This window comes from Aquarana catesbeiana, linkage group LG11 (genome assembly GCF_042186555.1).
Source record: "Aquarana catesbeiana isolate 2022-GZ linkage group LG11, ASM4218655v1, whole genome shotgun sequence".
In the NCBI taxonomy this organism is placed as follows: domain Eukaryota; kingdom Metazoa; phylum Chordata; class Amphibia; order Anura; family Ranidae; genus Aquarana; species Aquarana catesbeiana.
The window spans coordinates 278,362,539-278,389,736 of NC_133334.1; positions in this window are offsets into that span (position 1 = coordinate 278,362,539).

Sequence of the window (27,198 nt, forward strand, 5' to 3'; positions counted from 1 at the left end):
TCTGCAGTATAATTTCCTTGCTCCGCAGTGTAATGTCTTTGCTCCGCAATGTTATGTCCTTGCTCTGCAGTGTAAGGTCCTTGCTCCGCAGTGTAAGGTCCTTGCTCCGCAGTGTAATGTCCTTGCTCCGCAGGGTAATGTCCTTGCTCCGCAATGTAATGTCCTTGCTCCGCAGTGTAAGGTCCTTACTCTGCAGTGTAAGGTCCTTGCTCTGCAGTGTAATGTCCTTGCACCGCAGTGTAATGCCCTTGCTCTGCAGTATAATGTCCTTGCTCTGCAGTGTAATGCCCTTGCTCTGCAGTGTAATGTCCTTGCTCTGCAGTGTAATGTTCTTGCTCCGCAGTGTAATGTCCTTGCTCCACAGAGTAATGCCCTTCCTCCACAGTGTAATGTCCTTGCTCCGCAGTGTAATGCCCTTCCTCCGCAGTGTAATGCCCTTCCTCTGCAGTGTAATTTCCTTGCTCCGCAGTGTAATGTCTTTGCTCCGCAGTGTAATGCCCTTGCTCCGCAGTGTAATGTCCTTGCTCCGCAGTGTAATTTCCTTGCCCGGCAGTGTAATGTCTTTGCTCCGCAGTGTAATGTCCTTGCTCCGCAGTGTAATGCCCTTGCTCCGCAGTGTAATGTCCTTGCTCCGCAGTGTAATTTCCTTGCCCGGCAGTGTAATGTCTTTGCTCCGCAGTGTAATGTCCTTGCTCCGCAGTGTAATGTCCTTGCTCTGCAGTGTAAGGTCCTTGCTCTGCAGTATAATTTCCTTGCTCCGCAGTGTAATGTCTTTGTTCCGCAATGTTATGTCCTTGCTCTGCAGTGTAAGGTCCTTGCTCCGCAGTGTAAGGTCCTTGCTCCGCAGTGTAATGTCCTTGCTCCGCAGGGTAATGTCCTTGCTCCGCAATGTAATGTCCTTGCTCCGCAGTGTAAGGTCCTTACTCTGCAGTGTAAGGTCCTTGCTCCGCAGTGTAATGTCCTTGCTCCGCTCTTTCCAAAACAAAAGAACATGCTTTGGTTGGAGTTCAACTTTAACTCTAGTATTATGCAGTATCATACTGGCTCTTATGCGCCGGTACTGATAAACCCATCCAGCCATCTATAGGAAAAAGGAATCTTACCATTGAAGTGACGGCGAGCGCCGGTACCAGCAAAGGACGGGGAGTGCGGCTCTTGTTCTCCGGCTGTAAACACAGACCGCTGTTTTGAAATGCGGAGATCAATTCCATGGTTTCATCTTGGGAGAAAACGATCTGTTCCATTTACAAATGTCAGAAAATTCAAAGAATTACTTAATGTGTGCATTTCCGAGCTAAGAGGATTGTTTTAATTAAACAGAGAGAGATTATCAGGCTTTGTGGATAGCTGATAAAAATCCGAGCACAAGTTAAAAATAAGCTTCATATAGTGCAAGATAATCTGCCAAAGAAATAAAATGTATGTGTTGCGGGCAAATTCCGGACTTGTTGACATTTTTCGGAACGGCTTAGATCATCGATGACACCTGGGAAATGCTGAAGGACTTTTAAAAAGAAGCTGTCCTTTGGCCAGTTGGGGCAAATAAATAGGTTCACTTAAAGTGTATTTAGCGGGACCCCCTGGCTGATGAGGGTCAAACACACAGTCACTGTACACTTCATGCACAGAAGATGATGATGACCTGAGTTCTCCCTCACTTGTGCAGAGGAGATGTCTTTTTGTGGTTTTATTGTTGGGTAGCTTGGATTGGGTGTAGTGTTGGGTAACTTGGATGGGGTGTAGTGTTGGGTAGTTGGATGGGGTGTAGTGTTGGGTAACTTGGATGGGGGTGTAGTGTTGGGTAACTTGGATGGGGTGTAGTGTTGGGTAACTTGGATGGGGTGTAGTGTTGGGTAACTTGGATGGGGTGTAGTGTTGGGTAGTTGGATGGGGTGTAGTGTTGGGTAACTTGGATGGGGGTGTGGTGTTGGGTAGCTTGGATGGGGTGTAGTGTTGGGTAACTTGGATGGGGTGTAGTGTTGGTAACTTGGATTGGGGTGTAGTGTTGGGTACCTTGGATGGGGTGTAGTGTTGGGTAACTTGGATGGGGGTGTAGTGTTGGGTAACTTGGATGGGTTGTAGTGTTGGGTAACTTGGATGGGGTGTAGTGTTGGGTAACTTGGATGGGGGTGTAGTGTTGGGTAACTTGGATGGGGTGTAGTGTTGGGTAACTTGGATGGGGTGTAGTGTTGGGTAACTTTGATGGGGGTGTAGTGTTGGGTAACTTGGATGGGGTGTAGGTTAGTATGGAATACTCAAGAACCACTACCAGGACAAGAAGAGCCTCTTCTGTATGTTGAAAACTTCAGGAACAGTTCTTCAGCTCAGCTCAGAGTACAATCTTCCTGTGAGAGAACAGTAAAGGCCAGAGGAGTATGTACTCCTCAGGGGAGGAGCTACCTGACTCAGGTTCGGAGGAGGGTTCTCCCACGACAAACAATCGGCTTGCTATGGGAGCACACGGCTGGGGGGGGTCAGGAGTGCCGACAGGGGGATCTGCAAAGCCATTACACAGAGCAGGTAGGTATAACATGTTTCAAATAAACAATAAATGTGACCGAATCTGCGCTGTGATAGGAAATTTGAAAAGGTAAAGATAAGGCTGCACACACCTGTGAATGAGTACAGTTACCTTATAAATATGAATATGTGTCAAAACCAGATGACCCCCTGATAACATCTCATTGGACGAAACACGTTAGGGTGGAGATTCTGGCTTTCAGGAACAGTTCTTCAGCTCAGCTCAGAGTACAATCTTCCAGTGAGAGACTAGTAAAGGCCAGAGGAGTATGTACTCCTCAGGGGAGGAGCTACCTGACCCAGGTTCAGAGTAGGGTTCTCCCACGACAAACAATCGGCTTGCTATGGGAGCACACGGCTGGGGGGGTCAGGATCGCCGATAGGGGGATCTGCAAAGCCATTACACAGAGCAGGTAGGTATAACATGTTTCAAATAAACAATAACTGTGACAGAATCTGCGCTGTGGTAGGAAATTTGAAACGGTAAAGATAAGGCCGCACACACCTGCGAATGAGTACAGTTACCTTATAAATATGAATATGCGTCAAGACCAGATGACCCCCTGATAACGTCTCATTGGACAAAACATGTTGGGGTGGAGATTCTTGCTTTCAGGAACAGTTCTTCAGCTCAGCTCAGAGTACAATCTTCCCATGAGAGACTAGTAAAGGCCAGAGGAGTATGTACTCCTCAGGGGAGGAGCTACCTGACCCAGGTTCAGAGGAGGGTTCTCCCACGACAAACAATTGGCTTTCTATAGGAGCATGTAGCGGGGGGGCTGGGCAGGAGCGCTGACGGGGGACCCGCAAAGCCATTACACAGAGCAGGTAGGTATAACATGTTTCAAATAAACAATAACTGTGACCGAATCTGCGCTGTGGTAGGAAATTTGAAAAGGTAAAGATAAGGCCGCACACACCTGCAAATAAGTACAGTTACCTTATAAATATGAATATGTCTCAAGACCAGATGACCCCTTGATAACGTCTCATTGGACGAAACACGTTGGGGTGGAGATTCTGGCCCTGACGCTTCCCCCCGCTGCGCGATTCTGGGTCGGCAGTTGCTCCGTTTGTGAGTTATCTGGATTTTTTTCTGCTCTGTTTTTTTAATGAGATTTTACTTGCTTTGATAAATAAACCTACTACACTATGAGGGACTTTTTGGGCTCCTGGTGAGCTTTATTTATCCCTAGCTGGAATATACTAGCACAGTGATGGTGAACTTTGGCACCCCAGATGTTTTGAAACTACATTTCCCATGATGCTCAACTACACTGCAGAGTGCATGAGCATCATGGGAAATGTAGTTCCAAACCATCTGGGGTGCCAAGGTTCCCCATCACTGTACTAGGAGGTACCACATTGATCCCTGTTGGACTCCATACATGCGCATGTGCTGCTGTAAGGGCAGCCTGTTGTTCTGGTGAGATTTTAATCCATTGTCATTGGTGTTTGGTCACTTGAGCACCGTCCTGATTGGTTTCTCACTTAGGCATTCATGCTACTGTAACGGTGGCCATTCACTCTGGTAAGCCTTTAATTCACTTGATGTCGGTGACTGGATACTTTGAGCACCGATTGTACAAGGTTTTCATGATTATCAGTATTACTGGAACGATTTCTTCTTATCACTATTGAATACACCGAGGACTCTTATTTTTCACATACACTCACCGGCCATTTTATTAGGTACACCTAATGCCCCGTACACACGGTCGGACATTGATCGGACATTCCGACAACAAAATCCTAGAATTTTTTCCGACGGATGTTGGCTCAAACTTGTCTTGCATACACACGGTCGCACAAAGTTGTCAGAAAATCCGATCGCTCTGAACGCGGTGACGTAAAACACGTACGTCGAACTATAAGCGGGGCAGTAGCCAATAGCTTTCATCTCTTTATTTATTCTGAGCATTTTGAACTTTGTGCGTCGGATTTGTGTACACACGATCGTCATTTAACAGATCGGATTTTATTGTTGTAAAATTTTACATCCTGCTCTCAAAATTTGTGTGTCGGAAATTCCGACGGGAAAAAGTCAGATGGAGCCCACACACGATCGGAATTTCCGGCAACACAATCCGATCGCACTTTTTCCGTCGGAAAATCCGACCGTGTGTACAGGGCATAAGGTGAAAAAACACCTGGCTGTGACCGCCCCCCCCCCCAGCCCCCCCCCCGTTTTACTTACCTGAGTCCTGAAACTTCACCCGGCGGGGACACGCTCTTCCCCTGCCCGGGGTTCTCGGCTCTTGATTGGATAGATTGATAGCAGTGCAGCCATTGGCTCCCGCTGCTGTCAATCGAATCCAATGATGCCGGGGGCGGAGCCAAGTCATACATTCGGCGGCTATGGACGCTGAATGATGGACACGGGAGCGCACCTGCAAGGTAACCCCCCCCCCCCCGGGAGAGCGCTTCTCCAAAGGGGGTTATCCGATGTGGGGAGGAGCCGCGAGAGCCGCCGGGGGACCCCAGAGGGCGATGATTAGGGCCGCTCTGTGCAAAACGAGCTGCTCATTAGTACACAGAGCTGTTGGAGGAATCCCCCCTCCCTCCCTCCATAGAGATACACATCCTGTGATATCCAAGGCAGACAGACACAATAGAACATTGGAATACAGCCCCACCCCAAACTAGTACACAACACAATGAGACAGCACACATTATATATACATATATACAGCATTAAGTCTGACTAGCACAGATCATAGTGGGGTTCTCATTCACCTTGTGCCCCTATTAGGGACTCCCATCACAACATGTTTGTTATTTTTTTTTTTTATAATCAAAGCTTTACAATCACTTTAAAGCAGGGATCCTCAAACTACGGCCCTCCAGCTCTTGTGGAACTACACATCCCATGAGGCATTGTAAAACTCTGACATTCACAGACATGACTAGGCATGATGGGAATTGTAGTTCCTGAACACCTGGAGGGCCGCAGTTGGAAGACCCCTGCTTTAAAGCATTAAGGTGAAAAGCCTTCTGTGCAGCAGCAGCAGCCCTCCAAAGCCCCCCCCCCCCTTTTTACTTACCTGAGCCCGATCGTTCCAGCATCAAGGATGAGCCTAGCAGCTCCCGCCGCTGTCTCAGGTCCTCATTGGATAGATTGATAGCAGCTCCCGCTGCTGCCGATCAAATCCAGTGACATGGAAGCTGGGGGCGGGGGGGGGGGGGGCGAGTCCTGCTGTCTGTGTCAATGGAGCGCGACACGCACGAGTGTCCCCCATGGAAAGCGTCTCTCTGCGGGGACACTCGATGAAGAGAAGGAGCCAGGAGCGCCAGCCGGGGGACCCCAGAAAAGGAGGATCGGGGCCGGTCTGTGCAAAACCCTTACACAGAGGAGGTAAGTATAACATGTTTGTTATTTATTCAAATTGTAAAAAGTGCTCTGGTCAGGAAAGGGGGGGGGGTGAAAATCTTCCCGGGGCTGAAGGGGTTAATATCACTTTAAGCCCCGCCCACAAACTGACAATGGTGAAAGAGACAATAATGAGGGCTGAATCTTCCCATTGGGGGGTTTGAGAGACAACAATTAAAAAAAAAAAAGAAAAAACCTTCCTTACTCCATCCGGGGGGAAAAAAAAAAAAGTTTTGACTATTTAAAAATTCATACAAAACAGCTAATAAACTTCTAAACTTAAAAAAATTGAAATAAAATTGCCCAAAGCCCCCAGCAGTTCTCCTTTGAATGTAATCTTCCTGAGTGTTTTCAGTGTTTGCCGCTGTTTGTTGTGTCTCTGCAGATTTGGCTGTTTTATCTGACATAACTTTACTTTCTCCGGCATCCTGGAGGGAAAGGTAAAGCTGAGTACATTCTCCGCAAAACAAGGGAAAGCCGAGCCGCTTCACAAAGAACATATTTAAAGCACCTCTACGATGAGTCTTTAGCAGCCTGATTTTTCTTTTTTTTTTAAGTTTATAAGGTTATAAGCTGATCTTTTCCATCACTGTTTTGTTTTTGTAGTTTCAACTCTTTTATTTTACAACTAAAAAATGTATTATAAGGTTTATTCGCAATACTCACGTTGCAAAGCATGCTGGGATTGACTGCATGCTTGTTAGACACCTCTGTACAACTGAATCAAGTCCAATTCCGATGAGCAAGAGCAGGGTCAGGACAAAGGGGTGGGCAGGGGGGGCAACTGCCCTGGGCACTGTGGTATCATGTGAGGTGGGGGAGGGGGTGCTTGTTAGACACCTCTGCTCTGGGCACTGTGGTATCATGTGAGGTGAGGAGGGGGTGCTTGTTAGACACTTCGGCCCTGGGCACTGTGGTATCATGTGAGGTGGGGAGGGGGTGCTTGTTAGACACTTCTGCCCTGGGCACTGTGGTATCATGTGAAATGGGGAGGGGGTGCTTGTTAGACACCTCTGCTCTGGGCACTGTGGTATCATGTGAGGTGAGGAGAGGGTGCTTGTTGGCACACCTCTGCTCTGGGCACTGTGGTATCATGTGAGGTGAGGAGGAGGTGCTTGTTGGACACCTCTGCCCTGGGCACTGTGGTATCATGTGAGGTGAGGAGGGGGTGCTTGTTGGACACTTCTGCCCTGGGCACTGTGGTATCATGTGAGGTGGGGAGGGGGTGCTTGTTAGACACTTCTGCCCTGGGCACTGTGGTATCATGTGAGGTGGGGAGGGGGTGCTTGTTGGACACCTCTGCCCTGGGCACTGTGGTATCATGTGAGGTGAGGAGGGGGTGCTTGTTGGCACACCTCTGCTCTGGGCACTGTGGTATCATGTGAGGTGAGGAGGAGGTGCTTGTTGGACACCTCTGCCCTGGGCACTGTGGTATCATGTGAGGTGAGGAGGGGGTGCTTGTTGGACACTTCTGCCCTGGGCACTGTGGTATCATGTGAGGTGGGGAGGGGGTGCTTGTTAGACACTTCTGCCCTGGGCACTGTGGTATCATGTGAGGTGGGGAGGGGGTGCTTGTTGGACACCTCTGCCCTGGGCACTGTGGTATCATGTGAGGTGAGGAGGGGGTGCTTGTTGGACACCTCTGCCCTGGGCACTGTGGTATCATGTGAGCTGAGGAGGGGGTGCTTGTTAGACACCTCTGCCCTGGGCACTGTGGTATCATGTGAGGTGGGGGAGGGGGTGCTTCTTAGACACCTCTGCCCTGGGCACTGTGGTATCATGTGAGGTGAGGAGGGGGTGCTTGATAGACATCTCTGCCCTGGGCACTGTGGTATCATGTGAGGTGAGGAGGGGGTGCTTGATAGACATCTCTGCCCTGGGCACTGTGGTATCATGTGAGGTGGGGAGGGGGTGCTTGTTGGAAACCTCTGCCCTGGGCACTGTGGTATCATGTGAGGTGGGGAGGGGGTGCTTGTTAGACACTTCTGCCCTGGGCACTGTGGTATCATGTGAGGTGAGGAGGGGGTGCTTGTTAGACACCTCTGCCCTGGGCACTGTGGTATCATGTGAGGTGAGGAGGGGGTGCTTGTTAGACACTTCTGCCCTGGGCACTGTGGTATCATGTGAGGTGGGGAGGGGGTGCTTGTTAGACACTTCTGCCCTGGGCACTGTGGTATCATGTGAGGTGGGGGAGGGGGTGCTTGTTAGACACCTCTGCCCTGGTCACTGTGGTATCATGTGAGGTGGGGAGGGGGTGCTTGTTGGACACCTCTGCCCTGGGCACTGTGGTATCATGTGAGGTGAGGAGGGGGTGCTTGTTAGACACTTCTGCCCTGGGCACTGTGGTATCATGTGAAATGGGGAGGGGGTGCTTGTTAGACACTTCTGCCCTGGGCACTGTGGTATCATGTGAAATGGGGAGGGGGTGCTTGTTAGACACCTCTGCTCTGGGCACTGTGGTATCATATGAAGTGGGGAGGGGGTGCTTGTTAGACACTTCTGCCCTGGGCACTGTGGTATCATGTGAAGTGGGGAGGGGGTGCTTGTTGGACACCTCTGCTCTGGGCACTGTGGTATCATGTGAGGTGAGGAGGGGGTGCTTGTTGGACACCTCTGCCCTGGGCACTGTGGTATCATGTGAGGTGAGGAGGGGGTGCTTGTTGGACACTTCTGCCCTGGGCACTGTGGTATCATGTGAGGTGGGGAGGAGGTGCTTGTTGGACACCTCTGCTCTGGTCACTGTGGTATCATGTGAGGTGAGGAGGGGGTGCTTGTTGGACACCTCTGCCCTGGGCACTGTGGTATCATGTGAGGTGGGGGAGGGGGTGCTTCTTAGACACCTCTGCCCTGGGCACTGTGGTATCATGTGAGGTGAGGAGGGGGTGCTTGTTGGACACCTCTGCTCTGGTCACTGTGGTATCATGTGAGGTGGGGAGGAGGTGCTTGTTGGACACCTCTGCTCTGGTCACTGTGGTATCATGTGAGGTGAGGAGGGGGTGCTTGTTGGACACCTCTGCTCTGGTCACTGTGGTATCATGTGAGGTGAGGAGGGGGTGCTTGTTGGACACTTCTGCCCTGGGCACTGTGGTATCATGTGAAGTGGGGAGGGGGTGCTTGTTAGACACCTCTGCTCTGGGCACTGTGGTATCATGTGAGGTGAGGAGGGGGTGCTTGTTAGACACCTCTGCTCTGGGCACTGTGGTATCATGTGAAGTGGGGAGGGGGTGCTTGTTAGACACCTCTGCTCTGGGCACTGTGGTATCATGTGAGGTGAGGAGGGGGTGCTTGTTAGACACCTCTGTACAATTGAATAAAGTCCAATTCTGATGAGCAAGAGCATGCTTAGGACAAGGGGGTGGGCAGGAGGGACAACTGCCCTGGGCACTGTGGTATCATGTAAGGTGGGGAGGGGGGCACCACGAGGAGATTGGAGGGGGTGGGGGGTGGGATTAGTGTTGGGAGGAGAAATTTGCAGGGCAGCGGGGGGGGGATTGCTTGAGAAGGGGAAATTTGATGGGGGGGTGCTAGGAGTGGTCATTTAGGGGGATTTATGTTGGGTGGGGGATGGGGGGAAGAGAGTTTGTGCTGGGGGGGAATTTGAGGGGGGGTGGGGTTGTGCTAGAAGAGGTGACAATGTAGAGGGGGAGCGGATTTGTACTAGGAGGGTAAATTTATGGGGGGTGGGGACAGGGGCGGATCCAGAGTCTAGTATCGGTAGGGGCACTGTCAGAAAATACGTTTTTTTTTGGGGGGCAATTTATCGGGGAAATGGCTGGTGCTGGCGCTTCAATCACCACGGCACCATGGTTGTTATGGTGTCAGGATGATTGAAGCGCATTATTTCTATTATTACATTGTTATATAAAATGCCACACGTTGCGGATTGTCACAATGTTGCACCTGTCACAAGTTGCCCCTGACCCCCGACTGTGACAGCTGAGACCTCAAGATTAGGCCTTTGTCTGGTTCCTCAGATGATTACCCAACACCACTATGCTCCCCTCTAACCTCTGCACCCTTCTCCGCTCCCTGCTGCTCTGGCCAATACACTGGCCTCTAGGCAGGGGACCTTCTGTCTCCTGGGTGGAGCCCTGAACCCTTGTCAGGCCCTCCTTCATAAAGACTGTGCAAACCTACACACACAGTCTGCTGGTAAGACCTGCACATGGGGTTAGAGGCTTCATCTCTCCCAAAGCTCTTTAAAGCCTCTGGACACCAGAACTCAATCCGAGAGTTTACAAAATCGGGAGAAAACTGGGAACCAATTTTTTTTCTGCTCAAAGCAGATATTCTGTAGCCCCCAAAACTGCATTAGAGAGAACCCTGTATGACATTTATCTCTGGTAACCCCTTGGCAGGGCCCAGCACTATCACAACGTATAAACCTGAAATGAAACTGACTCAAAAGCATTCCATTTTTCCCTTTAACCACTTGCCGACCGCCGCACACCGATATACGTTGGCACAATGGCAGCGATGGGCAAATGGGCGTACCTGTACGTCCCCTTTAATTTGTGGGGCTTCAGCATGACCGTGCTTGCGGGTCCCGCGGACTCGATGTCCGCCGGTGTGTCCCGCGATCGTGAGACGGAGAGGCAGAACGGGGAGATGCCTATGTAAACAAGGCTTTTTCCATTCTTCCTAGCGAAATGATAGGGATCTACTGCTCCCTGTCATCGGGAGCGGTGATCGCTGTCATGTCAGTGGTAGCCCCCCCCCCATCACTCCCTAGGACACACTTAACCCCTTGATCACCCCCTAGTTACATAGTTACATAGGTGAGGTTGAAAAAAGACACAAGTCCATCAAGTCCAACCTATGTGTGTGATTATATGTCAGTATTACATTATATATCCCTGTATGTTGCGGTCATTCAGGTGATTATCTAATAGTTTCTTGAAGCTATCGATGCTCCCCGCTGAGACCACCGCCTGTGGAAGGGAATTCCACATCCTTGCCGCTCTTACAGTAAAGAACCCTCTACGTAGTTTAAGGTTAAACCTCTTTTCTTCTAATTTTAATGAGTGGCCACGAGTCTTGTTAAACTCCCTTCCGCGAAAAAGTTTTCTCCCTATTGTGGGGTCACCAGTCCGGTATTTGTACATTGAAATCATATCCCCTCTCAAGCGTCTCTTCTCCAGAGAGAATAAGTTCAGTGCTCGCAACCTTTCCTCATAACTAAGATCCTCCAGACCCTTTATTAGCTTTGTTGCCCTTCTTTGTACTCGCTCCATTTCCAGTACATCCTTCCTGAGGACTGGTGCCCAGAACTGGACCGCATACTCCAGGTGCGGCCGGACCAGAGTCTTGTAGAGCGGGAGAATTATCGTTTTATCTCTGGAGTTGATCCCCCTTTTAATGCCAATATTCTGTTTGCTTTATTAGCAGCAGCTTGGCATTGCATGTCATTGCTGAGCCCATCATCTACTAGGACCCCCAGGTCCTTTTCCATCCTAGTGTTTAACCCCTTCCCTCCCGATGACATTTACACAGTAATCAGTGCATTTTTATAGCACTGATCGCTGTATAAATGACGATGGTCCCAAAATAGTGTCAAAAGTGTCCGATGTGTCCGCCATAAAAGGAGGAAATGGGGATTTTGGAGGCACTAACACAATGATAATAAAGTATGAAAAAATATAATTTTATTTACAAAGAAAATTTCATATCAAAAGCAAAAACACAATGCAAATAGACATAGATATGGATACAATAAAAAAACGTCAATGAAGGTAAGTAGATCTTACTGAACCGACGCGTTTCAGAAATTCTTTCCTTCATCAGGGTCCATACAGAGAAAATTACATCTGAAGGGTTACAGAATGCAAAAATGGTTACATAAGAATACATACCGGCCTAAACTGAGGAAAAAAATTGTTTTTTTATATATTTTTTTGGGGGGGGGATATTTATTATAGCAAAAAGTCAAAAATATTGCTTTTTTTTTTCAAAATTGTTGGTCTTTTTTGATTTATAGCGCAAAAAATAAAAACCGCAGAGGTGATCAAATACCACCAAAAGAAATCTCTATTTGTGGGGAAAAAAGGACGTCAATCTTGTTTGGGTGTAACGTCGCACAACCGCGCAATTGTCAGTTAAAGCGACGCAGTGCCGAATCGCAAAAGGTGCTCTGGTCAGGAAGGGGGGGGTAAAAAATCTTCCGGGGCTGAAGCGGTTAAACTACATATGTTGTTGACGAGTACAGTAGTTGGAAATGTAAACCTGAAGGACTTCAAGCTGATTTTGATCGCTGCGGAATGTAATTCATCTGCTAGAAAACCAAACACCCACCAGCCAGCGGAGCTCCTACCAGAGACTGTCTGGGCACAATGCCTCTGTTTGTTAGAAGCTGACAATGACTCACCCCGGGTCTACAATTCACATTAAATCTTCAATTACCCTTCTCTCATCTGCATTGTTGGGATCGAAAGAAGCCAACATATGCCATGTGTGAAGTATGCCAGGAGTACATATTTCCAAGGTCTTCCCTGGCAGTCCACATGGGAAAATAAGCTCTGTCAATTCCTGGTGAAGCCCTGAACTGCTTCCACAGAAACGCTTTCTCTAAAAGCTCCAAGGGAAAACAGCTCAATACACTCAGGAAATACTCGTTTTAAGGATTTCTGTCCATCCAGCCCTGAGATTCACACAGCTCTTCCAGGCAGATGACACCTCAGTTACACTCATAGACTGTAGAAGAGATACAATGGTTGTCCTCTCTCTGCCCCTGATTGATTGATTCTGATTAGATGCTGGAGGAGAAAGAGCAACTGGAGTAGATAATCTTACTACTCGCTCTGCAATCCCCCCCCCCCCGATCATCACTTTCCTTGTCAACGCGTTTTCATGCAACATACTTGTATTTTTAGGAATGAATACAAGGCTTCTTCTGATTGGCTGAGGTGGAGAGGTGGGTGGATGACTTCGCGATTTCCGCTCAGCCAATCTGAGGAAACCTTGTATCCATTCATAAAAATAGGCTTCCTGTGAATGGCTGGGCAGCCCTCAACCCGATGTGATTTTTTTTTTTTTCAGGAAAGGGATGGGAAGTTCCTGTCCCAGTGCCGGAACACACAGTGCTGTATACTGTATGCAGGGAACCTGGGGGAATGCCGTCCCCGAACCTCCATCACTGAATGTATGTAATGACAAGGTGTGCTGGAGGGTCTATTGATGTTGGCTGCTGAGGGATCTATTGTTGCTGGAGGGGATCTATTTTTACATAGTCTAACAATAGTCTATTGTTGCTGAGGAGGTATATTGTTGCTGGTGGGGGATCTATTGTTGCTGGGGATGATAATGTTGCTGGAAGGGATCTTCTGTTGGGGGGGGAGTTGTCTATGGCTCCTGGTTGCTGGAATGTCTATTGATGCTGGGAGATCTGTTGCTGCTACTGGGGATCTATTGTTGCTGGGGGTCTATTGTTTCTTAGGGAATCTATTGTTGCTGGGGGGGGGGGGATATATTGCTGTTGGCTGTGGGGGATCTATTTTACTGCTTTTCTTGTTATCATTAACAAATTCCGTACAATTTAGCATCACAAAATGATACCTGGCTCTGCATTCTCTAATTGAGGCAGTGGTTGGAGGTGTAGGGGTGAAACCAAGGGGCGGTGCTCAGTGGTGGGTAGGGGGTGAAACCAAGGGGCGGTGCTCAGTGGTGGGTAGGGGGTGAAACCAAGGGGCGGTGCTTGGAGATGGGTAGGGGGTGAAACAAAGGGGCGGTGCTCGGAGGTGGGTAGAGGGTGAAACCAAGAGGCGGTGCTTGGAGGTGGGTAGGGGGTGAAACCAAGGAGCAGTGCTCGGAGGTGAGTAGGGGGTGAAACCAAGGAGCCATGCTCGGAAGTGGGTAGGGGGTGAAACCAAGGAGCGGTGCTCGGAAGTGGGTAGGGGGTGAAACCAAGGAGCGGTGCTCGGAAGTGGGTAGGGGGTGAAACCAAGGGGCAGTGCTTGGTGGTGGGTAGAAGGTGAAACAAAGGGGCGGTGCTCGGAGGTGGGTAGGGGGTGAAACCAAGGGGCGGTGCTCGGAAGTGGGAAGGGGTGAAACCAAGGGGCAGCGCTTGGCGGTGAGTAGAAGGTGAAACAAAGGGGCGGTGCTCGGAGATGGGTAGGGGGTGAAACCAAGGGACAGTGCTCAGCGGTGAGTAGGAGGTGAAACCAAGGGGCGGTGCTTGGAGATGGGTAGGGGGTGAAACAAAGGGGCGGTGCTCGGAGGTGGGTAGGGGGTGAAACCAAGGAGCGGTGCTCGGAGGTGGGTAGGGGGTGAAACCAAGGAGCGGTGCTCGGAAGTGGGTAGGGGGTAAAACCAAGGGGCAGCGCTTGGCGGTGAGTAGAAGGTGAAACAAAGGGGCGGTGCTCGGAGGTGGGTAGGGGGTGAAACCAAGGGACAGTGCTCAGCCGTGAGTAGGAGGTGAAACCAAGGGGCGGTGCTCAGAGGTGGGTGTGGGGTGAAACCAAGGGATGGTGCTTGGAGGTGGGTAGGGGCTAGGGGGTGAAACCCAGGGGTGGTGCTCGGAGGTGGGTATGGGGTGAAACCAAGGGGCGGTGCTCGGAGGTGGGTAGGGGCAGGGACAAGTAGTGACAAGTAGAAGGGAGGAGTTCTAGCACCTATTCTCTGAGAGAAAAAAACCCTGAATGTATGTAGCTGAGCCTGCATCTTGTTTTAGGCTGAACAAGACTATAGAATACAGACACACGATGCGTCTGCACAGTGTCCTGTAACCCCCCCCATTATCAGGAAGAAGAGATGCGTGATCACATAATTTTAAAAACAGCAAAGTTCTGTTGTGTTGTATCCAAGAAATATTTTTGCACTTGGTGTACGCTTAAAATGTAGGATGCAGCACTCTAATTGTATTGTTTTTTTTATAAAAATGAAATAAAAAATTCCTCCAAAAGTTCATGTGCAAACCAAATAACAAGTAAAAAAGTCTTTCCAGAAAAGTAATACTAAATAAATAGAAAAGGGTGCTTATGTAACCAATAATTTATGGTGATCAATAAACAATGAGAAGGTGTAAAGCCCTAATAATCAATATATATTGTGGTCAAAAGTCCATACAGATTTCATCCAGAAAACAAAAAAACAGGTAAGTGCTTAATCCTTGACCAAAGATCACACAGCCACCAAAGATCTTAATAAATCCCTTGGAAGAACGCCTCCTCAAGTTACCAAAGATCCAACCAAGGTACAGTACATCAAGCTCCATCCCCCTGACGATGCTTGTTGGTAGCGAAACGTGTTGGGCGGGTTGCACAATGTCGGCTGCTTTTGATTTCTTTTGTGGATGATTTGATCCAGTGTGGCATGCTTTTAACCCTTCATGTACCTTGGTTGGATCTTTGGTGGTTAGAATCTAGAGCAGGGGTAGGCAAATTCAGCACTCTAGCTAAAAATTGGGAGGGGTCAACCCACCATAGCACTAAACGTAATTTTATATTGTAGGAATTGAATGCCTGAGGAGCATTTTCCTTGGAGGAGACATCCTTATTACTGGGCACCCTGAGATCCTCAAAGTCCTTGCAGTTTTTCCAGCTGATAATGGGAGGCAGTTCTAAGAGGCTGGCAGAAAAGACTACCTGTAAGGAGAAACCTACTCTTTTTCCTCCTTGGTAGGTACCTTTTCCTAACTGCCATTTAAGCACTTCTCAGTCTAGATGGCCACCCAAATCGTATGGGATTTCAGCATCCAATAGGAGATGCCAGCATCCCCAAGATGGCAGCTTGGAACCCATGGCAGGGGACAAAATAGGTTTTCTGCCAGCCTGATGAAGCGGCAAAATGCCACCTTCAGGGCAGTCCACAAACTGCAACCCAACACCTGCCTACTGTGAGGGGTTCACTCAACTGCAGAGCTTATCATCAACTTCACACCAGTCAGGGAAAAACATTTTAAGGGCTTTTGGTCCACTTTTATTTAACAGCAAAGTAAAAAGAAAAAAAAAACTCAGATGGTCACCCTTGCATCACTTTCAGGTCACAGCCTGGACAAATCTGGTCACCTCTCCAAGGCAGCTTGTCTCCCGGATAAGGATCCCTGAATCACAGACAACCCTTTGATTAAAAAGGCATCATCCCTCTCAAGACTCTTCAAAGTCTCTTAATTCTAGAACCCAATTCTCTGAATTCTAGAACCCAGACTATGAGTTACCAATCCTAGAGAAAACTGTAAAACCAGTTTTCTCCACTCAGAGTAGCCCTCCTGGACCATTAAGAACCCTGTGTGACATATCCCCCCATCTGACAATATGACAAGGTGCAGGCTTGCTACACTACACAGAGGCATGGCTCCCAGAGGCTTCAGTTGTAGTTTACTACAGCTGGAGTGCTGAGGTTGCCTACCCCCGATCTAGCGATTCCCTAACCCCCATGAGCCATGTCCATCGTACCCTTCATAAACCACTGTACACCAACAAAAAAAAACTTCATGTAGCCTTCCCAACCTATGGCAGCCTTGAGTCCCTCCCTCCTTTTAGGCCACTCAAGTTCCTTCGCCTCATTCCCATCAGTTAGCACAGCAGGCACACCAATTTCAGTTTTGTACATAGCATGTGGAAACTCAATTTACATTCAAAGTTAAAAAAAGATTACACTTACTACTTTAAAATTCCATTATGACTTCTGAAGTAACACAGAAGTGACTTAAAGCCTGTTTTTTTTACATTTACCGGGAGGTCTTGATTGATAAACAGAAAGAAAATTTGGTTTCTTTAAGAATGCGGCTGCTCCCAGACTGAGCGTCCTCTGAGGACAGGGTAATAGCAATCTATGACACGACCCCACATATAAATCAATAAAGTTTAACTCCAGGGATAATTTAAAGCGGTATTCAACTCAAAAGTAAACTTTTATTATATTGCAGCTGACCAACTCTTCGATGTGATGGCTGCATTTGTTTTTTTGTTTTTTTTAGGCTCTCTTTCCTTTATTTTAACCTGATGATCCTACCAGTACGTCTGTAATTTTTCACTGACAGGGCTGCTTACAACAGTCAGCATTTATCTATTTTTTTATTTATGTAAAACCTAGCTGTTGCGCTAACTGCTTATTAAGCGTGAGCTGCTTTGGCATGAATTTGCCCCTAGACTTTCCTTGGATGTTATGAAGCCTCTTCTGGCATAGACCTTCCTTAGTGTTACAGAGTCCCTTCTGGCACAGACCTTCGTTGATGTTATGGAGTCCCTTCTAGCACAGATCTTCCTTGGTGTTATGAAGCAATTTCTAGCATAGACCTTCCTTGGTATTACAGAGTCCCTTCTGGCACAGAACTTCCTTGGTGTTATGAATCCCATTCTAGCAGAGACCTTCCTTGGTGTTATGGAGTTCTTTCGGGCACAGGCCTTCCTTGGTGTTATGGAGCTGCTCCTGGCACAGACCTTCCTTGGTATTATGAAGCCCCTTCTGGCATAGACCTTCCTTGGTGTTATAGAGCCTCTTCTGGCATAGAACTTCCTTGGTGTAATGGAGCCCCTTCTGGTAATGACCTTTGGTATTATGGAGCTTTTTCTGGCAAAGACCTTCCTTGGTGTTATGGAGTCCCTTCTGGCACAGACCTTCCGTGGTGTTATGGAGCCCCTTCTGGTAATGACCTTTGGTATTATGGAGCTTTTTCTGGCAAAGACCTTCCTTGGTGTTATGGAGTCCCTTCTGGCACAGACCTTCCGTGGTGTTATGGAGCCCCTTCTTGCACAGACCTTCCTTGGTATTATGAAGTTCCTTCTGGCACAGACCTTCCTTGGTGTTATGGAGTTCCTTCTGGCACAGACCTTCCTCGGTGTTATGGAGTTCCTTCTGGCACAGACCTTCCTTGGTGTTATGGAGTTCCTTCTGGCACAGACCTTCCTCTGTGTTATAGAGCCCCTTCTGGCACAGAACTTCCTTGGTGTTATGGAGACCCTTCTGGCACAGACCTTCCTTGGTGTTATAGAGCCCCTTCTGGCACAGACCTTCCTTGGTGTTATGGAGTTCCTTCTGGCATAGACCTTCCTTGGTGTTATGGAGTTCCTTCTGGCACAGGCCTTCCTTGGTGTTATAGAGCCCCTTCTGCCACAGACCTTCCTTGGTGTTATAGAGCCCCTTCTGGCACAGACCTTTCTTGGTGTTATAGAGTTCCTTCTGGCATAGACCTTCCTTGGTGTTATAGATCTCCTACTGGCACAGACCTTTCTTGGTGTTATGGTGTTCCTTCTGGCATAGACCTTCCTTGGTGTTATAGAGCCCCTTCTGGCACAGACCTTTCTTGGTGTTATAGAGTTCCTTCTGGCATAGACCTTCCTTGGTGTTATAGATCTCCTACTGGCACAGACCTTTCTTGGTGTTATGGTGTTCCTTCTGGCATAGACCTTCCTTGGTGTTATAGAGCCGCTTCTGGCACAGATATTCCTTGGTGTTGTGGTGTCTCCTTTCAGTATGTCCAGTTCTTCTGTGTAATCCCCTCAGGGGTCTAACTTAATGATGAGCTCTCTTCCATGGACTTACATGGAGTAGAACTGATTGGTGGATCTATCTAAACCATCTATTCAAATCTGAATAGGGGTGAATGGGATACTTTCCAATACCTTTAAGCCACCCACGTTTCATGCAAAGTCTTATCGACCTTTCAGCACAACCTTTTATGGAAGGAAAATTACATATGCGCAGGTGTGACAGGGTCTCCAAAGGTCAAGATATGCATTCCTGGCCACCATTATTGCATATTTAAGCAAGGAGATCCTTTGAAGCGGATATGTGGTATGTCAGGAGATTTGGATCCCATTGTCAAACTACTCAGACACCAAATATCAGATTGATGAAACTAGCTAAAATATACTCTTAAGAAAAATCACCAAAACTATACTATACTGGACTCTTCAAACCCATTTAAACCCTTGCTGTAAAAAAAAAAAAATTATTGTATGCTCAGCCTGTCATCATTACAGTAGTAATACAGAGGGCTAGGTTTTAAGGATTCTATGAGATTTTAGTGACATTAACGGCACCGTGGTGTCCCCTTTCTGGCAATACAGTATTTTGGCGGTGCGTTTAACGGAATGCATGGCATTCTATTTTATGTAATTATTATTATTACAATTGATGATGGAGGAACACAAATAGACAATGCCTTCGGGTGCTTCTCAAAGTCAATAAATCGGCAGTGAGCCAGACCTGCCCAACCAGGAGAACAGCTTGATTTTCCTACTACTGACAAGTCAGGCCATGTGGGAGAAGCTTCAACATTTGCTCCTTGTCCTGTCAATTTTCTCGAATGACTGTACAGAATGCATGACATAAATTTAGAAGACAGAATAATGCAGGTGACATATGCCCGGGATAACCTGGAGGTGCTGTGCAATTTTGCCTCAGGCAGAGTGGACAAAACCTCAACCATGGAGGATCTCTGGCTGTGTCAATGAGAACTGAAAGAGAAACACAACATTCCACAGGGAACTACTGGTCGATGTCAGATGTACTGCTTGGAAAGAGAGGTCCTGTTGCAGGTGCAGCTGGTCAATTGTATTTCTTTTAAAGGGTCACCTTGAAGTGAAATTTTAGTTATAAGTAGAGATTGGTTGGCTGACGTAGTTAATGGTTTCTTATTTGCTTACTGTTGATCAGTGGTCGCCAACCTTTCAAAACCTCATGAACCACTAAACTCACATTTTTGAATCCTGTGGACCACTAACATGAATTTTACTTGCCTTATACACACAATGCTCTGGCTCTCTGCCTCCCCCCCCCCCCCCCCCCCGGATCACACTGCTGCCCCTTATACACACAATGCTCCGGCTCTTTGTCCCCCTTCCAATGAATCACACTGCTGCCTTATACACACAATGCTCCGTCCCCCCCCCATCCCGGAACACACTGCTGACTTATACACACAATGCCTCGGCTCTCTGCCCCCCTCCTCCTGGATCACACTTCTGCCTTAAACGCACAATACTCAAGCTCTCTGCCCCCCTCCTCCTGGATTCCTGGATTGAACTGCTGCCTTATACACACAATGATCCGGCTTTCTGTCCCCCTCCTCCTGCATCACGGTGCTGCCTTATACACACAATGCTCCGACATTGTCCCCCTGGATTATACTGCTGCCTTATACACACCATGCTCCGGCTCTCTGCCCTCTCCCCTTGGATTGAACTGCTGCCTTATACACACAATGCTCTGGCTCTCTGCCCCCTCCACCTGGATCATATTGCTGCCTTATACACACACACAATAGTCTGGCTCTCTGCCCCCTCACCCTGGATTGCACTGCTGCATTATAAACGCAATGCTCTGGATCTCTGCCTCCCATCCCCTGGATCACACTGCTGCATTATACACACAATGCTCTGGCTCTCTGCCTCCTTTCCCCTGGATCACACTGCTGCCTTATACACACGATGCTCCAGCTCTCTGCCCCCCCCCCCCCCCCCGGATTGCACTGCTGCCTTATACATACATTGCTCTGGCTCTCTGCCCCCCTCCCCCTGGATTGCACTGCTGCCTTATACACACAATGCTCCGGCTCTCTGCCCCCCCCATCACACTGCAGTTGTCGGCTGTCCCTCCTCTACACTGAAGCCGGCGATGGGAGCTGACCATGTGACCGGAGCATCCTTAGAATAGCTAAGTATACACATCTTTTCTTTCACAGGGTAATTAAAATAGTCTAAGAATGGGGGGTGGGAGTAGGTTTAGGCTTAGTTAGAATTTGACTGGACTTCTACTTCTAACTTTCAAAGCAAACTCCCCCATCCATCTATGTCTCCATGCTTTATTTTGCTGAGAAATCACTTTGAAAAACACCCCCCTAGCATTGCAAGATTTGGCCATCTTGAGTAAACGCAGATGATTCATGTAGCATTTACTTCCTAGAATCCACATGCCCTTAGCTCAGCCCCTCCTCTAATCTTGAAGACTCCTGGGATGTATGACATCATCTTGGCCTATGCCAGAAACCAGGAAGTAACTGAAGAAATGTAGGGAAAAAAGTTTCAAACAATCCCCCAGAGCAGTGGTTATCCACCTTAATGAGAATACCAGGGCCTAGAATATTCTTTCAGAACCTTCCATGCTCTGACAGTAAAAATGTTTATAATCACACAATACAAATATGGGGATGCAAACAGAGATGAGTTTTCTGAAGGAAGCTGGGAGCAGCTGTGGGGGATGAGAGGTCTGGGAGGCTCTCAAGGAAGCTGGAGGCTCTGCAGGTGCACTGTGGTAGACTGGAGAGCACTGCAGGGGGCTTGGGGGGGAAAGTGGGATACCTGGGGGCACTGTGTGGGGCTTGAGGCTCTGCAGAAAACTTTTGTTTTTTGTGGAGGGCTGTGGAACACTGTATGAGGTTGACAGGCATTGTGTGGACCTTTAGGAAACCAGGAGTATTGTGATAGGTTGAGGGGCACTGAGGGCCACTATGGGAGGTTGGGTGGCACTATTGGAATTGGGAGCAACTGTGGGAGTTGAAGGGATCTGCAGGCCACTATAGGCCATTATGGGAGGTTGGGTGGCACTATGGGAACTGGGAGCAACTGTGGGAGTTGAGGGGATCTGCAGGCCACTATGAGAGGTTGGAGGACACTTGGAACTGGGAGCAACTGTGGGAGTTGTGGGGAATCTACAAGCTACTATGAGAGGTTGGGTGGCACTATGGGAACTGGGAGCAATTGTAGGAGTTGAGTGGATCTGCAGGCCACTATGGAAGGTTGGGTGGTGCTATGGGAACTGGGAGCAATTGTAGGAGTTGAAGGGATCTTCAGGCCACTATGGAAGGTTGGGTGGCACTATGGGAACTGGGAGCAACTGTAGGAATTGAGGGGATCTGCAGGCCATATTGGGAGGTTGGGTGGCACTATGGGAACTGGGAGCAATTGTAGGAGTTGAGAGGATGTTCAGGCCACGATGGGAGGTTGAGTGGCGCTATGGGAACTGGGAGCAACCATAGGAGTTGAGGGGATCTGCAGGCCACTATGGGAGGTTGAGTGGCACTATGGGAACTGTGAGCAATTGTAGGAGTTGAGAGGATGTTCAGGCCACGATGGGAGGTTGAGTGGCGCTATGGGAACTGGGAGCAACCATAGGAGTTGAGGGGATCTGCGGGCCACTATGGGAGGTTGGGTGGCACTATGGGAACTGTGAGCAATTGTAGGAGTTAAGAGGATGTTCAGGCCACAATGGGAAGTTGGGTGGCACTATGGGAACTGGGAGCAACTGTAGGAGTTGAGGGGATCTGCGGGCCACTATGGGAGGTTGGGTGGCACTATGGGAACTGGGAGCAACTGTAGGAGTTGAGGGGATCTGCAGGCCACTATGGGAAGTTGGGTGGCACTATGGGAACTGAGAGCAATTGTAGGAGTTGAGAGGTTCTGCAGGCCACTATGTGAAGTGAGGTGGCACTACAGGAGGTTAGGGGCTATGCAATTGGCTGGAGGCTGAGGAGAAGGGATGCCATGGCCCAGGGAATGATAGCCCCTGCTCAAGAGGATCACCAGTAGTGCACTAAACAAGTCACTAAGCAGAATGATAACCTGCTTGGCAGTTTTTCTCTCTGTAACCCTGAAGCTCCAGGAAGACTAGAAGTCTCTCACAGACCCCTCCGGCAGCTGAACAGTCCGTGTGTGTTGCAGAGATTAGTTCATAATTGACAGTAACACACACAGATTTAGTCAAATATTCCAGTTGTAGATGGTAATCCTGGATTCTGTGCTCACATGACAAGCAGCTGTTTTTGCCTCTCCTTGTGTTATTCATAAACGCCGGCTGCTGTAATGTGAAATAAATATTTAGAGGGAAGGATTTTGTTTTAACCATGTCTTAGATATTTGCTATCTGCATAAAATCAGTCACTGTAATTAGGGTCAGATTTAAACCTTGGGGGGGGGGGGGGGGGCTCAGGGCGCTTCAGGTTCGAGGGGTCCCTCATACACAGAGTTGGTTTACATTCTCAATGACAGTTGCACATTTTTAAAATGCATGACGCAGTGTCATTCTGAGGTCACGCATGCGCACATGCACAAAGACATAGGCCACCTTCCTTAAGAGTGTAAGTACTCTATACGCGTTTCGCTTGAGCTACATAGTTAAATAGTTATTTAGGTTGAACAGAGACACAAGTCCATCTAGTTCAACCAATAAACGAGAAAAAAAAACAAAAAAACATGCAGTCCCATATATCCAATCCTATACCCTCAGTTGATCCAGAGAAAGGCGAAAACCCCCAGCAAAGCGTGATCCAACTACTGCAGAAATTCGTTTATACTGGTCCAGAGTAAAAATTTATACAGATGATGGCTGGCTAAATATTACTTCTCAAGATACATTTAATAAAATAAAATAGTTTATTCTTCTTCTTCCTATTATTATATATTTTATATTATTATTATTATTTTTTATATTGGTTGATATTATTTTTGTATATATAGAGGGGTCCCTTCTGTTGGGGGGCCCAGGGCAGATGCCCCTTTCTGTTGGGGGGCCCAGGGCAGATGCCCCTTTCTGTTGGGGGGCCCAGGGCAGATGCCCCTTTTGCCCTCCTATAAATCCGCCATTGTCTGTAATACCGCTTTAAGGAGTTATTTCTGTTTTTAAGAGAACGCCGTGTGTACGATCCTACACGTCTCCTCCTGCAATCCTAATTCAGCAGCATTTTTTTTTTCCTGCCAGCTTGAAGTCCTGCATGTGCCTGTATGCTCCCAGTGTAATTATACCAATAAATGGCTCCGCAGGGGGGCCACATGTGCTGCAGAAACAATACAGGACAATAAAAGGAAGCTCCGCGCGCCTTTCTTCCCTGCGTCTTGTACATTTGTGTGACAATTATTTTATATTGAATATTAAATGAAAGAAGTTCTGCAAAGTTCAATAAACATTTATTCTTCAGCGGCGGGGATTGTTGTAACTTCTAAAAGTTACTTCCAGGTGATGGAAAGAGAAAAGTCAGCAATAAAGAGGGGCCAAAAAAAAAAAAAAAGAATGAACGTCTAGAGGAGAGGACCCCCAATGTTTGGGAGCCGGACTGTCAGTAGGAGTACAAAAAAATGAAAGTGCCCTGGCATCAGTGATCATGGGGAGTGAGAATGCCCCCCCATGTACTGTAGGGGGTTAATGGGGCTACAATACCCTACTGCATCAGTGTGGTCAGTGGGAGAAATAAAAGACCCCCCCCCCCCGCCCTCCGCTTCTCCAACATTGGTGTTAGCAGGCTAATAAAAGACCCCTCCAGGCAGCGGTGTCAGTGAGAATTATAAAAGACACCCCCCCTCCCGGGAAATGGTGTCAGTGGAAGTAATAAAAGACCACCTCTCTGGGCATTGGCGTCAGTGGGCATAATAAAAGACTCTCCTCTGGGCATTGGCACCAGTGCGAGTTATGATCACCCTTCCAGGCATTGGTGTCAGTGTAAGTAGTAAAAGACCACCCCTCTGGGCACTGGTGTCAGTGGGTTAAAAAAAGACCACCCCTCTGGGCATTGGCACCAGTGCGAGATATAGATGTCCACGCTTCCAGGCATTGGTGTCAGTGGAAGTAATTCAAGACCACTTCCCTTGGCATTGGTGTCAATGGACATAATAAAAGACCACCTCTATGGGTAGTGGCGTCAGTGGGCGCAATTAAAGACCACCGCTATGGGTATTGGTGTGAGAGGACATTATAAAAGACCACCACTCTTGGCATCGGTGTCAATAGAAATAATAAAAGACCACCCCTCTGGGCATTGTTGTCAGAGGAAGTACTAAAAGACCACCAGCCCAGGCATTGGTGTCAGTGGGCGTAATAAAAGATCACCCATCTGGGCATTGGTGTCAGAGGAAGTAATAAAAGACCACTCCTCTGGGCACTGGTGTCAGTGGGTTAAAAAAAGACCACCCCTCTGGGCATTGGCACCAGTGCGAGATATAGATGTCCACACCTCCAGGCATTGGTGTCAGTGGAAGTAATTCAAGACCACTTCCCTTGGCATTGGTGTCAATGGACATAATAAAAGACCCCTATGGGTAGTGGCGTCAGTGGGCACAATTAAAGACCACCGCTATTGGTATTGGTGTGAGTGGAAATAATAAAAGACAACCTCTCTGGGTATTGGTGTCAGTGAGAGTATTAGAAGACCACCCTTTTGGGCACTGGTGTCAGTGGGAGTAATAAAAGGCCAACAGTTAAAAAGCGAAAACGAATGAAGCCCCCCCCATCTAATAATTGGTAAGCAGCAATAGATCCCATGTTTGGATTTGGGTGTAATAGCGCTTTAATGTGCGAAGTACCGGCTATACATATAATATTTGCACCTCGCAGCGGGCCGTATCACGTTGCTGCGAAAGCGAACAAGCACACAAGTCTGTGACACGAACGGACGAGAAGCTGACGCCGCACTCTGAGCCATTAAAGTGAAGGAGATACAATTAAGTTGTGCGTCAATCTCGTGTATCGCCGGCCGGCCTGATACTCCCCGCGGGATAACACGGCGAACGCCGCAGAAAGTCAAGAACGCCTTCCGAAAAACTCTCCGCGTCTGTAAATTTCCCGCCTTCTCTCTCATTATCTGACAGTTTGGTTTTTCCCGGAATGTTTTCAGGTCGCCCCGTAACGTCAGAGGCGCTCGTTTGATTTTATTCTCACCGAAGCCGCGCCATTGTTTTTTTTTTTTATTTATTTCCTTTCCCTCCCTGATATTCTTTCTTTCATCTAAAAAAAACCGAACTAACAAACCGGACAGTCAATCGCTACAATTCATTAATAATCTGCATTCGGCAAATGAGAGCGCGGTGCCTAATCAATCCGCGATTGTTTCTAGCGGTCTCTCCGCTGGCGCTGAGGCGGGATTGGGTGCCAGGCTTTTAATGTCCTCCGACCTAATTGCTTATTAATGTTCTTTGCAGGAGCCGCCAACTGACACACCGCAGAGGATGAAAAAGTCATAAAAGAGGAAACAAAAATGTAACAAAAAAATTGTATAGAAAAAAAAAAAATAAAATTTGCAAATACGCTCAAAGCGGACCTGAGCCGAAAAATAGGTAAAAATTATGCAATGTGATAGGAAACACCTAAAAACGTTAAAAGAGAAGTATGGACTTTTCTTGTGCAGAATCGTACTTACCTAGGTGGATGCACATGCGCTAGACTTGTGCAGTTCGTTTCGTTTCCCGGATTAAAATTCGGACAAACTTTCTTTTTTTTTTTTGGAAATTCAGATGTATTCGAATCTCCGAATTACAATAGTACCCAATTTAAACGAATCTGAAATAACGAAAAAAAAAAAAAAAATTCCGACAGAATTTCGAATTCGAATCGATTCAAATATTTTTCCAATCAATTTTAAATAGTTTTCATAGTTACATAGTTAGTCAGGTTGAAAAAAGACACAAGTCCATCTAGTTCAACCTTAAAAAATAAATAAATAAATAAAATAAAAAAAATATCATACAATCCAATATACACAATCCTATACCCACAGTTGATACAGAGGAAGGAGGAAAAAAAACCAAAAAAGCAGAATCCAGATTGCTCCAGCAGGGGAAAAAATTCCTTCCTGATCCCAGAGAGGATTTCCCCTGGATCAAATTTACCTATAAATGTCAGTACCCAGTTATATTATGTACATTATTATTTCAAATTCAAAGTGTTTTCCAATTTCAAAAGAGAATAAAAAAGAATAGAAAATAAAGGAATATAATAGAAAAAAATAGAAGAGAATAGAAGAGAATATGACAGACATTAAAATAAAGGAATATAATAGAGTAAAACAGAACAAAATAGAAAATAAAAAAAATAGAAAAAAAAAAAAGAATAGAAGAGATTATAATAGAATTAAAAAAATAATAGAATAGAATAAAATAGAAATAATATAACCATTCCCCAAAATTCAAATAGAATCAATTTGAATTTGAATACAATAGAAAATAATAAATTAGAATAGAATAGAAAATAACAGAATAGTATAGAAAGGATCAACAGAATAGAATAGAATAGAAAGAATATAACCATCTTCCGAAATTCGCATTTAGAATAAATTTGAATTTGAATAATATAGCATAGAATAGAAAATAAAATAATAGAATAGAAAAGAATAGAATAAACAAATAGAAAAATAATAGAATTCAAAAAACAATAGAATAGAAAGCATATAACCATTTCCAAAAATCAAATAAAATCAAAATCAAAAAGTAATGCAACTAAATAAATTATTTCATTCTGCACATATCCAGCATGCGCCCCACCGCCCGCGGGGCCCGCTCCTGCTGTGATTATAGACAGTGGGCACTGCAGACTCGATGTCCATCGGCACCCGCCGACCCTTCGGTATTGAGGGAGAACGGCGGTCTGTCTATGTAGACCAGGCAGATCAC